Source organism: Spermophilus citellus (assembly GCF_964194105.1).
Source record: "Spermophilus citellus genome assembly, chromosome: 4".
NCBI lineage: Eukaryota > Metazoa > Chordata > Mammalia > Rodentia > Sciuridae > Spermophilus > Spermophilus citellus.
Window position 1 is genome coordinate 193,146,571 of NC_138185.1, and position 12,438 is coordinate 193,159,008.

The following is a 12,438-nucleotide window of genomic DNA, read 5'->3' on the forward strand; positions in this document are numbered from 1 at the left end:
CTCTAACAGCAGCTGCTGCAGCAGCAGGAAACTCAGGGCTGAATTCCCCAGGCATCAGCCTTGGGCTTGGGGCCCAGGAAGCTGTGGTGTGACCTGTAAGTGCAGTTTGGCTTTTGGCTGACTAATAGTGAGTTACAGATCTGACTTTCCCCCCACAGAGGTCTGCAATGAATAAAGCCAGAGGCGAGGTGGCACATGATGCTGTTTAATAAATGCAACTGAGATGAGGGCTAAGAAGAAAGGCAGAAAACCAGCAACATTAAAGGCCCATGCAAAAGAATCAGTGTCCGATGATCTCAAACTCCCTGGGTATAGATTGACAGGCAGAAGATTATATATATCTCGTTAAACAGGGAAAATAGAGGCCTCACTCCTATCCCTCACTCCAAACACACTTGCATAATGAATTGCTTGAAAGCAGGGCCCATATCTTATTCATCTTCTCTCAGTACAGTGCTTAAGACTTAGAGGGAGTCAGTCCATGTATGTTAAATCAGTTAATAGAAAGAAGTGCCTTTCCTTTGTATTTTACTCTGATCTTTGCTAATAGAATGGAGAGTATTTAGATGAGAATTTAAAACCCCATTGCCTGCTTAGAGAGTATTAGGGAAGTCAAATGTAATTTCATTTGTAAAGTACCAGGAAAAGCAGAAAGTGCTGAAATTGGCCCTCCACCCCTTACTGCCACGTCAAATCTCTAGTGTGAATATAGAGGGTGGGGTAAACCACAGGAGAGGAACACAAGGATGCTGGTTTGGGACAAATCTAGTGCTGGGCTGAGCAGGTAAAGGGACACCAGTTTTCCTCCTCCTGGCCTATTTTCCTCATGGGGAATGGAGTTGGTGACCTGTTGCTCCCCTCTTTCTATTTGTTGAATTAAAGAAAGTAAAAATGGAATGAAAGATAATTTTCAAAGTGTATCAGGTGTAGGAGTAAAATAAAATAGGTCCTATATATTTTTTATATCTTTCCGTCACTGTATAAAGCAGCATGTAAAATAGTTAGGACCATAAACTCCCATTCCCAGGACTTTTGTTTTCTACCAGGCTAAGAATGAAGTGGGGTTGTTGCCTTTAACGGGAAATTGGTTTGATTAGCAGCTGTTTAAATAAGGCTGAAGCCTAGGAGACAGCGTCCTCGAAAGCTTTTGGTTTCCTTCTGGGAGCGCAGCTTCCTCATGCCAGTAAGCCTGCAAGTGAAGGAAGGTTGTTATAGAACCACAGTCAGTGAGTCTGGAAGGAGTTGTAGGACTGATTATCTGGGGATGGAGGGTATTTGCTGTATCACTGCAGACATTGCTAATAGATTGCATGTCACATAACTTTTCTACACACAGCAATAGTCCAGCTACTCAGTATAGTCCTGAAACCCATTTGCTATCTTGCAGTCATTCTTAAAACCTGGGTCCACAGAGGGGAAGGAACCTAGCTAACATAATGCAGTGAGTTAGTGACAAAGGTAGGACTAAAACTCAGGTCTTCTGACTCCTAGAATAGCACTACTTATATACCCTTGCTGCCTGTGGTCCTGGGACTGTTAGTAAAGTGGCAGGTGGGGGCTGCACACCCATTTGATAATAACTGGGTATGTTTACTGTTTGGGGCAGAACAGCCCAACACTCTAGGTCTAGGGTTGTTCCTAGAATAGGAGCTGGGACTGGTGAATATTTGGGTTATTGGAAAAAGAATGAGAGATGGGAGCTTCAAGCCTAGTCCCAGGTTTGAACATGTACTAGATTGCCTGAAAATGGATGCAAGTAAGAGGCAAATAATTAATGTCACAGCCTTGACTTTGTGTGAATGCTGGGTAGCTAACAGTGACTTTTCACTACTAATAGGGGTGCATGTTCACTCCTGAACGTTCTTTAGGTGAAGGAGCTCTACTTATGGCCTTGCAAATAACCCATGATCCCTTGGCTGAATAAACAAAATAATGTTAAAAAAACTAATTCTCCTTATTTAGTCTTGATTTTCTCCTAGGAGTGGAAGTGGTAGTTATTGGCTGGCATATTAGGAAAAAATACCTTATAATATATAACAGGTTTTGAGTCTGGATTAAAATAAAAGGATAACAGGAGGAGGGATGTTATACTGAATGACTGAGATGGCCGGCCTTGTTAATTCTAAGTACGTCTCTATGTGTTATTCCCTTCCCAGGGCTTCTTGGTTTCTTACCATATCTAAAGCTCTTTCTCCTACGTACAGTATAACTTGGGTGGAGGTGGGAATAAGAAGCAGCTAATTCTTACCTTAGAAGAAAAATAACTTGGCAGTCAAGAGAAAATTGATGGCAATGCTCTTAGCAAACAGCATTCGGAGTCCCAGCACTGTGAGGGACATCGTGTTCACCTTCTCAGCAAGCACTGTCGTGGAACAAGAGTGAAGATGGTGTCTTTACAACAGATTAAAGTCCCTCCTAGAAATTGGGTCTACAACACGGATGCCAGCCTGCCCCAAATCACCATAGTTCTTTCTGTCCTGCAAGCTCTGCTTGGAGCAGGAGAGCACCAGGGACCTCAGGCTGCTGCTCCCACCCAGACAGGCAAATTTTAGAAACCCATACTGGCAGCCAGGCGAGCTGTGCTGGGGAAGTCAACCAACTGGCTTTCCCTTCTTTTGACAAGTTTTATTTTCTTTGGTGATCTGATGCTTTTTGGTCCCAGTTGAGAACTACAGAGTTTACTTCCACCCTCAGTTCTGAAAATGGTGCTTTGACTTGAACTTACCTCTTGGTTTATGGCAGCTCTCTGAAGTTTCAGAATTGTTTTTAGGACTCACTTCATTTTGATTACCTGGAACAAACAGCAGTGGTTAAGGTTACATTGGCAACTGAGAGACTCAAAGGATTTTTTTAAACTAAAAGAAAATTTTTTTTTTAGTTGTAGACGATCACAACATCTTTATTTATTTTTCTGTGGTGCTGAGGATTGAACCCAGTGCCTCACATGTGCGAGGCAAGCCCTCTACCACTGAGCCCCAGCCCCAGCCCCTCAAAGGATTTTTGTGTTTTAAAAGCGGCTGAGACTTAAGGTAAATAAACTGAGGACCAGGGAGTATAACTTAGTTAAGGTCCTACGGCTGTTTACCCAGCCAGCCTACTTCCTGTTCTGGGCTTTTTGGCACCAGAAGGCCAACATCCTGGCATATTCTAACAGGCAGTGGAACTAGAATTCTTAATCCCATGACAGGTTGGGCTGCCCTATTTAGTGCCTGAGCAAATTACACCCGAAACTTCAATGTCAGACCATAGTAGCAGGACAGTCATTTGTATGAAAAAGAATGGTGCAATGGTTGAAGTGCAGAGACGGGGTGAGATGAGACTTTATGTTAGATCCCACGTAGGGATGCAAGCATTTCCTTCCCACTCAATGATGAGCACTCTTTTTTTTCCCCCAGCACAACGCTAAGTTGAAGATGGTATGTCCAGAGTTCAATCTCTAACTTCTCTTTCCCCACAACTTCCCTTCCCTACAATCTCTAGTCTCTTGAAGCCAGATACCTACCAACTGAAGTTGTGTTCAATTCAAACTCAGTGGAGTACACCATTTCACCGTTGTGTTGAACCAAACACCTCACTGAATTTGGATCTTCATACCGACCAAGCTTGACAGCACTGTACTTCCCACTGGGGGAGACGACTATAGCAGGGTCAAATTCTACTATCTTCTTAGATGATTTGAGATTTATATTTACATTCTTGGGATAGAAATCCTTCACCAGACAAGCAACATTTGTTCCATTTTTCATGATGAAAACCGATGGTTTGGTAGGAGGCTGAGTTTCTGCAAGCATCATCAAATTATTGCATGAGATGATGAATTACAACTTTATAGAAGTTAAACAGTGATGGTTACTTCAGTTCTCCTGGGGCCCAACACTACAATCCAGAGCTCCCTGCATCCTGCTAATGGTCTGGGATTTTTAGAGAAAAGAAATGAAAGGTAGTTAATTTGACTTCTATTTAGGAGCTGCTAAGAGATAGGACTAGAAGCAGAGAGAAAAAATAACAACTACAAAGAAGTTTCTGGATCATCTGGGTTGACTTTTTAATCGATCCTCTGGACAGTTGAGTTCAGGCTACATATGTGCCTACCTCAGTAGGTTTATTTTAAATGCATGGACCCTTGGAGGGAGATTGGGTTAGGTTTTTTAATGCTATGCATTATGTCACTTGAAGAATCAAGAGTCTGATAAGGTCTGTATGATGGGTTTAGACACTCTGAGAATAGAAGTGTTGGAGTCACTGCAGGGAGTCATCCCCATTTTATGGACTGGAAGGGATCTGCTGAAGTTGAGTGGCATATCTCTTTGCCTTCAGTATTGTATATTTATTTTTTTGGAAGGATCTGACTACTCTGAAATCCCTTTTAAGTCTTTAATCAGAGAATAGCAACTATTATTCTCAGAAAGTACTTACAGGCATAAAACTAGCTTAAGCCCGTTTCTTCTTGTTTTATTCTAGGAGGAGCTGTGGAATGTTGGTCCCAGTAATTGGGTCCCCTACTGGCCTTGTCTTCTTTCATGCCTTACCTTGAACTATCATCTATCTGCTACTCTGTGTATGCATCTTTTTCTTTCCTTAAAACTGAAAGTCTTGAAGCTTTGAGAAATGTAGTAATGATTTTTTTCACACTGTGCCTTATTGAAGTTTCTGAATTGTGATAAATTTTGTGTCCATGGAAACTTGGAAACTCGTAGGCTATCTCATACCGTCTCTTAAAGAAGGAGACTTGCTAGTACCTGGAGTTAGGAAAGAAAATCAACCTGAGCATGGAAATATGGATGCATTTTCAATCCTAAGCTTCATTTCTGATTTTCAATGTTAATTGCTCTTATGAATATGGCTTAGTGTTGATAATTTTGGAGTGTTTGACTTCTTGATATCCAATGAAAAACATATTGAATTCTAGTGTGCTTTTTCTTTTCTGTGATCTACAAGCAAGAAATTGGGTATTACTAGAAGGAAAGTCTTGATGGTGAATGTGTAGACAGAGAAAGAAAGATTTTTCTAGTGCTTTGCCCAGAATCTGGATTTGAGCTTCTGCTGTGTGGCTCCTGACTGTGGAACTAGAACAGATCTCCTGATTGCAACTGTTGAGAGGGAGTGATTGCTGGTCAGGAGGTTCCTGCTGAGCATCATTTAGTAAATAAACTTGGCTGTTCAGGGCTTTTCTAGGGAATAAGCTGTTCAGAGGAAACCCCCTCATCACTGCTATCAAAATTCTCCATTTTTTTTTTCTCTGCCAAGAAGCTCAGCCAAAAGACTGTATTCTGTTCCAGTCACTCAGGGCTGGAAACTCATTCTTTTTTGGCTTTAGCTCTAGACAAAAGGGGAGATTGGGATTTTTTTTTCAAAGGGCTTTCCTGGAACTGGCTTTCAACCTGTATGAGAAAACCTTCACTGTTCTGTTTTCTTGCATAGCCAAAACCCTGATAGCAGAAACGGATAACCCTAGTGCTAACGGTTGGAAACCACAGGCCTCACCACTCACCTCCCTTTGCAACTGTAGTATTTCTTGTTCACTATCCTGCCTTGAGTTTGAGATGTAGAATGGTTGGTTTTTCAAGGGAATTATGAGTTAGAAAGGATATTTGCCCATAAAAAAATAAAACCCAAACAACAAACAACCAATCCCCCAAAGAGCAACAACAAAACATTCCAACACTGTCTTCTTGGTTATTTAAAGGATGACCCAATCCTAGTCTGATTTATTTGGACATTATAGGCTTGCTTAGGATTTAAAAGTCTAAATTAATCAGGCAGTTGCCAATGATCACTTTGGGTTGGGGAAATTGATTTCAAATAAATTTTTTTCAGTACTGGGTTTTAAGACCAGGGACTCTCTACCACTGAGCTACGTTCCCAGTCGCTTTTATATTTTTATTTTGAGACAGGGTCTTACTAAGTTGTCAAGGCTGGCTTGAACTTGTGATCCTCCTGCCTCTGCCCCACTGAGTCCCTGGCATTACAGGCATGCACTATCACACCTGGCTTTAATTAATTTGAACCATGTAATATAGCTGACAAGATAGATTTCTGAAGTTCATGCACTCATGATACTGAGCTCTGAATCTATTACTCAGCATTTCAGAAAGAACATAACGCACTGAGTTTTTAAAGGATTTTTTCTTCAGATTCTCTAACTTAATGTCTATATGTTCAAAATAATTGAGAGAAAAGTGTTTTATTTGATCCATTACTTGGTATCATGGTAACCAAAGAAAAGGCTCTCTGAATGAACTGAACCTTTCTTTTTTAAATATAAATACAATGCACTCAATTTTGTTGCCATATGTATCCTTGTTGCCTTTATATTTGACTTACACAAAAATTTGAAGTCATATAAAATTTAAGACAAGATTTATTCTTATGTAAGATTTGAACAAAAGGTTTAATTGTTTATCTTCTGAGACTAGTGTCTCTTCTTGTTCCATGAATATAACTAAATTTCAGTATGTGTTTAGAGTCAATTTGGACAATTGTTATTTTGTTTTCGTACTTTCTTTTTTTATGAGTAATAATACAATGCTAAGATTATGTGTTGGCAAATAATACAGAAGAAGTATATACCCTTCCTGAACAGTTTTTCTTAATTTATGATATTAGATATCTTCTATTTTAGATTCTCATTAAGAATCTTCCTGGTCCTCTAAGAATCACAACATCTGTAATCAATATCACTGAGAATTTCAAGACTGTCTGCCAATATGAAATTTCACTTAAATTCTGAAAGTTTGCTGTACCTGATTACTCTAACAAGCTAACCACCTTTCTCCAAGATCTCACAAGCTGAAGAACATTTGTGATTTGCAAGGAGGCATGCATATTAGTCAGGGATATGTTTAGGATTAAGCAACTTCCTGGAGAATTTGTGCCAAAGTGTTCCTGTCACTATCTCCCCTGCACCTGAATGCTCCAACTATTAGTAAAAAAATTTTTTTTCTCAGATTTATTTTCTGGGTCACACTGAAAATTTCAGTGGTAAGTGGGGACTGTGTTTTAGTATACATATATTTAAAATGAAAATAGCTACAGAGTTTCTTCAGTGGCTCAGTGTCTTCACTCTGGCCCACTTTACCTCTGTACCATACCATCTCCTAGTGACAATTAATCTACTTGTTATAATTTATAACGTAAACTGGATAGCAGCCCCAGTCCCAGGGCTCAAATTATTCATAGAAATATAGGGGAAAAAATCAACTCACGGGGTTCCACGAAGAGTTCGGTGCCAGTTCCAAAAAACATCTGTCGGGTGTCCCAGGAGCACATTGTGACACTGCCTTATGGGTAACCAGCCTGGGGCTGGTCCTGGGGCCTGGACTCAAACATCTGCGCCCTGCCTCCTGAGTCTTGTGTCTCAACCTAGAGACCTGGCAGCTCATAGAACTACAAAGATGCCCTTGATGAGGCCAGGGGTTGAGTAGAGTCTCAGTTCCCTTTGAAGCTAATAATAGTCGAACTGCTGATGGGAAACTGAGCTCCAAGTCCCCATCCAAAAGATTCAGGGACAGAGTTGAGACAAGGCAGGGAAAGTTGTCAGCTAGATGACCGTTATCTGCCTTCAAGATGGAAAACTTAACTTATTGAGAGGGCTCTCCAAGAAGAACACAATAGTTTGGTGTAGGGATGGGGCACTGGATATTGGCATTTATTACAATGAATGCTATGCCAAGGAGAGGAGGGCTGAGCAACAGGCTTGTTCTTATTCTCTGGTTCCCTTCTCTTGGGTTGCAAATGCTGTTTTTTGATTAGAAACCTAATTTCTGCCCATCACTCACAGTGAGTCTCACAATAATAAAAAATCTGCTTTCAAATTCCCCGAGCCTCATGAAAAGCTTTCTAAGGACCTGAGGGTTGAGTAAAAAATTGGTTGCTGTTGGGGGATCCCTTTGGTGCTGTGTGTTGTGGATGCAGGTCAGAAAAGCTGGGGATTGCTTTGGCTTGTTCATTTTTGTTTTATAATTTCTCCTGACTCTGGATCCAGATCTGAGTCTCAGGAGTGTGTTGTAATCATGTGAAACAGAACTTAAAGACCATGAGGATTACTCTTTCTCATCTCCCAAACTCAAGAGTCTAGAGAAAGAGCTGGGCAGGAGAGAATGACAGTTTTGTAGAGCCATTATTTTCTGTCAAAACTTTAAGGACTGGGGACTTGATTTGAAATTTTCACTTCCCCCACCTGAGCTTCCCGTCATCATATTATACTCCATCTCTGCAGGAAGGCAAAACCGGAGAAGCAAATGGAGCATCCTTGGGAAGTGTGGTCAGTGTCCCAACAGAGAAGCTAAGCATCAATTTCATCAATTTCCTTTTTCCCTAAGACTCTCAAAGGCACAGCCTCAAGATTTGATTCTAACACTGCAGATAATTCTGAATTTCAAGTGGATATGATTTAAAGGGAAAATGAAACACAATACTTTTTTGCTCAGATGCAATTTGCCAAACATCAATCAGATTGCAATCAGCTACAACCTGATTCTGTCTCCCTCCTTCTTTTTATTGTTCTAATCTCTCTCCCCTCAAAGTTAAGAAAACTCACCAAATTCTACTATTTCTCTGGAAGAAACAGGAAATTAAATGAAGATAGCTGGAGACTTAGTAAGGGTTTCCTGGGGATTAAGCATTACATTTTGGCAGCTTGTTTGATGTCTATTATCTTCTGAGCGTCAACATTTAGGAAAAGTCCCTACAAGTTCACGTTATCCTCTGAGAGGCAGAGACCATGTTGGCAGAACTGGTCACCATTGGGATTGTCAGATGGCCTTACCACGTTCGTGTTCCTCTACCCACTTCTTTATTCCCTCTCAAATAAACAAAATTATTGTCTAACCATGCAGGAAGTGACACCTGTCCCATTGGATTTGTCACTTTGGAAATCATCTGAAAGATTATTGTTCTCTGGCCTGGTCCCAGTGATTGATTGCTGGCAGCCAAACTACCTGAATACAGCCCCTGGATTTCCAAAGACTGGAACAGGTTACTAGTGGACATTGTCTCCAGGATAGCACCATTACTTCTGTATTGCTCTGAAGTTTGTGGCTGTGTTTCTGCATCAGATGTGGGTTCCTAGACCCTTGTGCAGAGTCCCCACATTCAGGGCTAACAAGAGGTGAGCATGTAACTGCTCTCTGTAGACCCAGGTAGGGTGGGACCTTGGGATCATTCAGTTTGAGAAAGCCAAGATGATTTACTGCACAGTCTCAGGAAAAAAAAAAAAAAAGAGGGGCAAAGGCGGAATTGGCAAGAGAGAGGTGGGGAGGAGAGAAAGAGAGCCTTTTAATTTAACTCTTTCATAATATTTCTCTTCTTTTTAACACTCCTTCTTCCTATGCTGTGACCATGACTCTTTTCCCTCAAAAACAGTGGAGAAACCCCTCGTGATCTAGAGCTTGCAAATTTATTATGCATGGAGGTCAGAACCAGAAGCTTGACCTAGGAATTTTTTAGATGGTCATAGAAAACTTATCAATACCAAGACTTAGCACAGAGTTTCCAAGCATACACAGAATATTTTCTTAATAGAACCCTAATATACTCTCCCTCAACTTATACCTTGACTCTTTGCAACAAATGATGGATTTCTAATTTAGAACCTTCCAGCTTCCCCAGAAGCTCCGGTCATTCAGTACTGGGCTCCAGCAACTCTAAGGGTATATGCACACCTAGCTACAGTAACTTGCACAACTTACGTGGCTCCACGATGAGTTCAGTACCACTTCCAAAGATGAGCTGCGCTGTTCAGGCACAACTCTAGATCTCAGTACAAAAAACCTCGAAACTATATGCCCCTATTAGTCTGGTTCATCTGTTTGGAAAGGGTGGGTGGGGCCGAATGAGGGTAGCTGGAGACACAGAATTTTGTAAGGGTTTTTGAGGTCTAAGCATTATATTGTGGCAGCTTGTTTGATGTCTATTATCTTCTGAGTGTCGACATTTAGGAAAGTCCCTAGGTTTTCTGTTATTATTATCTCAACCTGCTATTTCTTACTTCCACATCTTGCTTTAGGATTGTATTTTTGCAGGGAAAAAGGAATCATTTTGGTTTTGCTGTGAGCTGCCAAATGGTCATTGTGAGCAGACACATAACTGTAGGGCTCAGGTTAAGCCAATTGCAATAGGACTGGGCCTCAGTTGGAGGGGGGAGGACATGATGGCTGGAGCAAGTGCCACCGACTCAGAATGCTGGGGGACTAGTGGTTCTGAACTCATCGTGGAGCCAAAGGATCATAATAATCCTAGGTGACTACCATGTGTATGAATACTACTTGACAAACAACTGGTGTCTGTACTACTTCAATAAATGCTGCAACTAACTCCATGAGGTGTATTATTAGATCCGTCTCACAGATGATGTCACTGAAGGTAAAAGTGGGTAAGACAATGAGGGCCGAGCTGGGCCTCACTCTCAGGTCTCTGGAGTTTCTATCCATCAAACCAGAGTAATAGGTGACACCTTAGTAGCCTTAGCTGTCACCTGTCCAAACCTCTGTGATCATGAAGGATTAATTAACAGTTACATAGAATTTTGATCTCTTTTCAGTACTTTTTTTAAAAATTAAATCACAGAATTTCTCCTGGGTCACAGGACATTCACACCATTGGTCTCCCCTGTTTTGCCTACCAAATTATTTCTAAGAATTGGTCTGGGAGAATCATCAGGATTATAGTGTGTTAGAGCCAGCAGACACCTTAGAAATCTTTCCATCTAACTACAGAAAAGTCCCAGAGACCATCAGTCAAAGAGAAGATTGGAACTTGGCCTCTGTGTTTCGGTTTAAAGGCTCCTTGTTACACTCACACATCTGGTAGGACTGTATTGTGGGGTCTGGTCACAGTTGTGTCCTAGAACTGTGCCTGGTGAGTGTATACATGGGGAGGAAACAGCTTCTCTAGAGTAGGTCAGGCAGAGAGGAAACAATGAAGGTGCCAGGAAGGACAGTGGATTAAGAGGTCTAGCTGGAGCACACACCTCATCTTGGATTTGATCAGAAATTCACTCCCTGTCCCTCAAACCAACCCTTGCTAAATTACCCATTGGAGGAATTTTTCAAAAACCTGAGAAATATTTCCTAACCTGGAGATTTAGGGAAATATTTAATAAAGACAAATTCCAAACATATTAGTCATAAGAAAGAAAAGTAAGTTGCTTATGTGGTTCTGATTCCAAATAGGCTCCTTTGCCAGAGATCAGTATTTTTCTATAGCTGATAAATTTGATCTAATAATCACTTTACTTTTCTCTTTACACAACCCAGTCTGGCCCCAGTTGCCAAGTCACATGATATCCATTAGATGGGATTCTCTGTCTTATCTGGCCCAGTGTCTGTTCCCCTTAGTCTTGGGGACTGGGTTTCAGGTCAAAGCAGCAGAGGACTTCTGGGTCACAGAGAAATCCAAGCTTTTTCCCATGTTACAATCTGACAGAACTAATGTTCACATGAGAGACTATAGACTGGAAATTTTTTTTTTGTTTTGATTGGGGGTAAGAAAGGGTGGAACAGTGGTCCTAGAGCTGTGGTTCTTTGCCTCTGGGTGACACTTAGGTGGGGTAAAGACCTAGTGGGTTATGTCCTCCACTCATTCTAACCTTGCAGGAATTCCGTTTCCTATCCAGTGGGAAATTTGCATTGCTTCTGAGCGCTGTGCAGCAGACAGACTTCTCAGTACATAATGGAATTAGGTTCTTCAGTCTATTTTAATAATATATTCATGAGTACTAAATTTCAGCAAGCTCTAAGTGCCACACTCACACTTAGAAGTGACAGTTAAATTAGCTTCTGTCATATGTAAAAATCAGCATCTATGAGATTGTCTGTATGTCACTCACAAAACCAAGGAAGTACTATGCATCTTTTTTATAAAGCACTTGAGAGTCACTAAAATGAAGGTGCTTCTCAGCTGTGGTGAAGCAGCAGGATAGGAGATCTGAGTCTGTCCCTCCCAGAGTGTGTAACTTTGGCTGAGTTCCTGAAGTTCACTGAGCTTTATGTGCCTCTTTTATAAAATAAAGATACTATCTTCTGTGTTGGTAGGTTGTAAGATTAAATAAAAGGATGTACCTAAAGCATTCTGTAAACTAGAAAGCCCCAAATGTAATTATTAAAATGTTTATTAGGTTTAGACTCAGAGGAAATAAGTTTTATTTGAAGCAGGGGAATGTAATTTCAGTAAGTACAGAGCTCCCTCACAGGAAGGACTGTTGGGAGAGGTTGAAGAGGGAGAACAAGTCCTGCTTCTTGGTGTTCTTTAGCTGAGGATGGTGCCCACTTCGTAGGGTCATGGATGAGGACTAGAATCAGGTTTCTGTCTTACCTGACTTCCATTTGGCTCTTCCAGTCCTCCCTTTCCACTCTAAAACTAGAAGTCCCTACACTGGCCTACCAGCCACACTTCCCCACCCCTATTACTAATCTGACCTCATTTTCAAATTCTCTCCCT

General features: G+C 41.1%; 1 gene segment (V, D, J or C); it reads right to left on the minus strand.

The window, feature by feature from the left end:
- Positions 1–202: 202 nt before the first annotated feature.
- LOC308648518 (T cell receptor delta constant-like) lies at positions 203–7,332 on the minus strand. The segment is given in 5 exons: positions 7,206–7,332; positions 3,503–3,781; positions 2,726–2,791; positions 2,249–2,362; positions 203–1,189 (listed from the first exon to the last, which is right to left on the minus strand).
- Between the last annotated feature and the right edge of the window lie 5,106 nt (positions 7,333–12,438).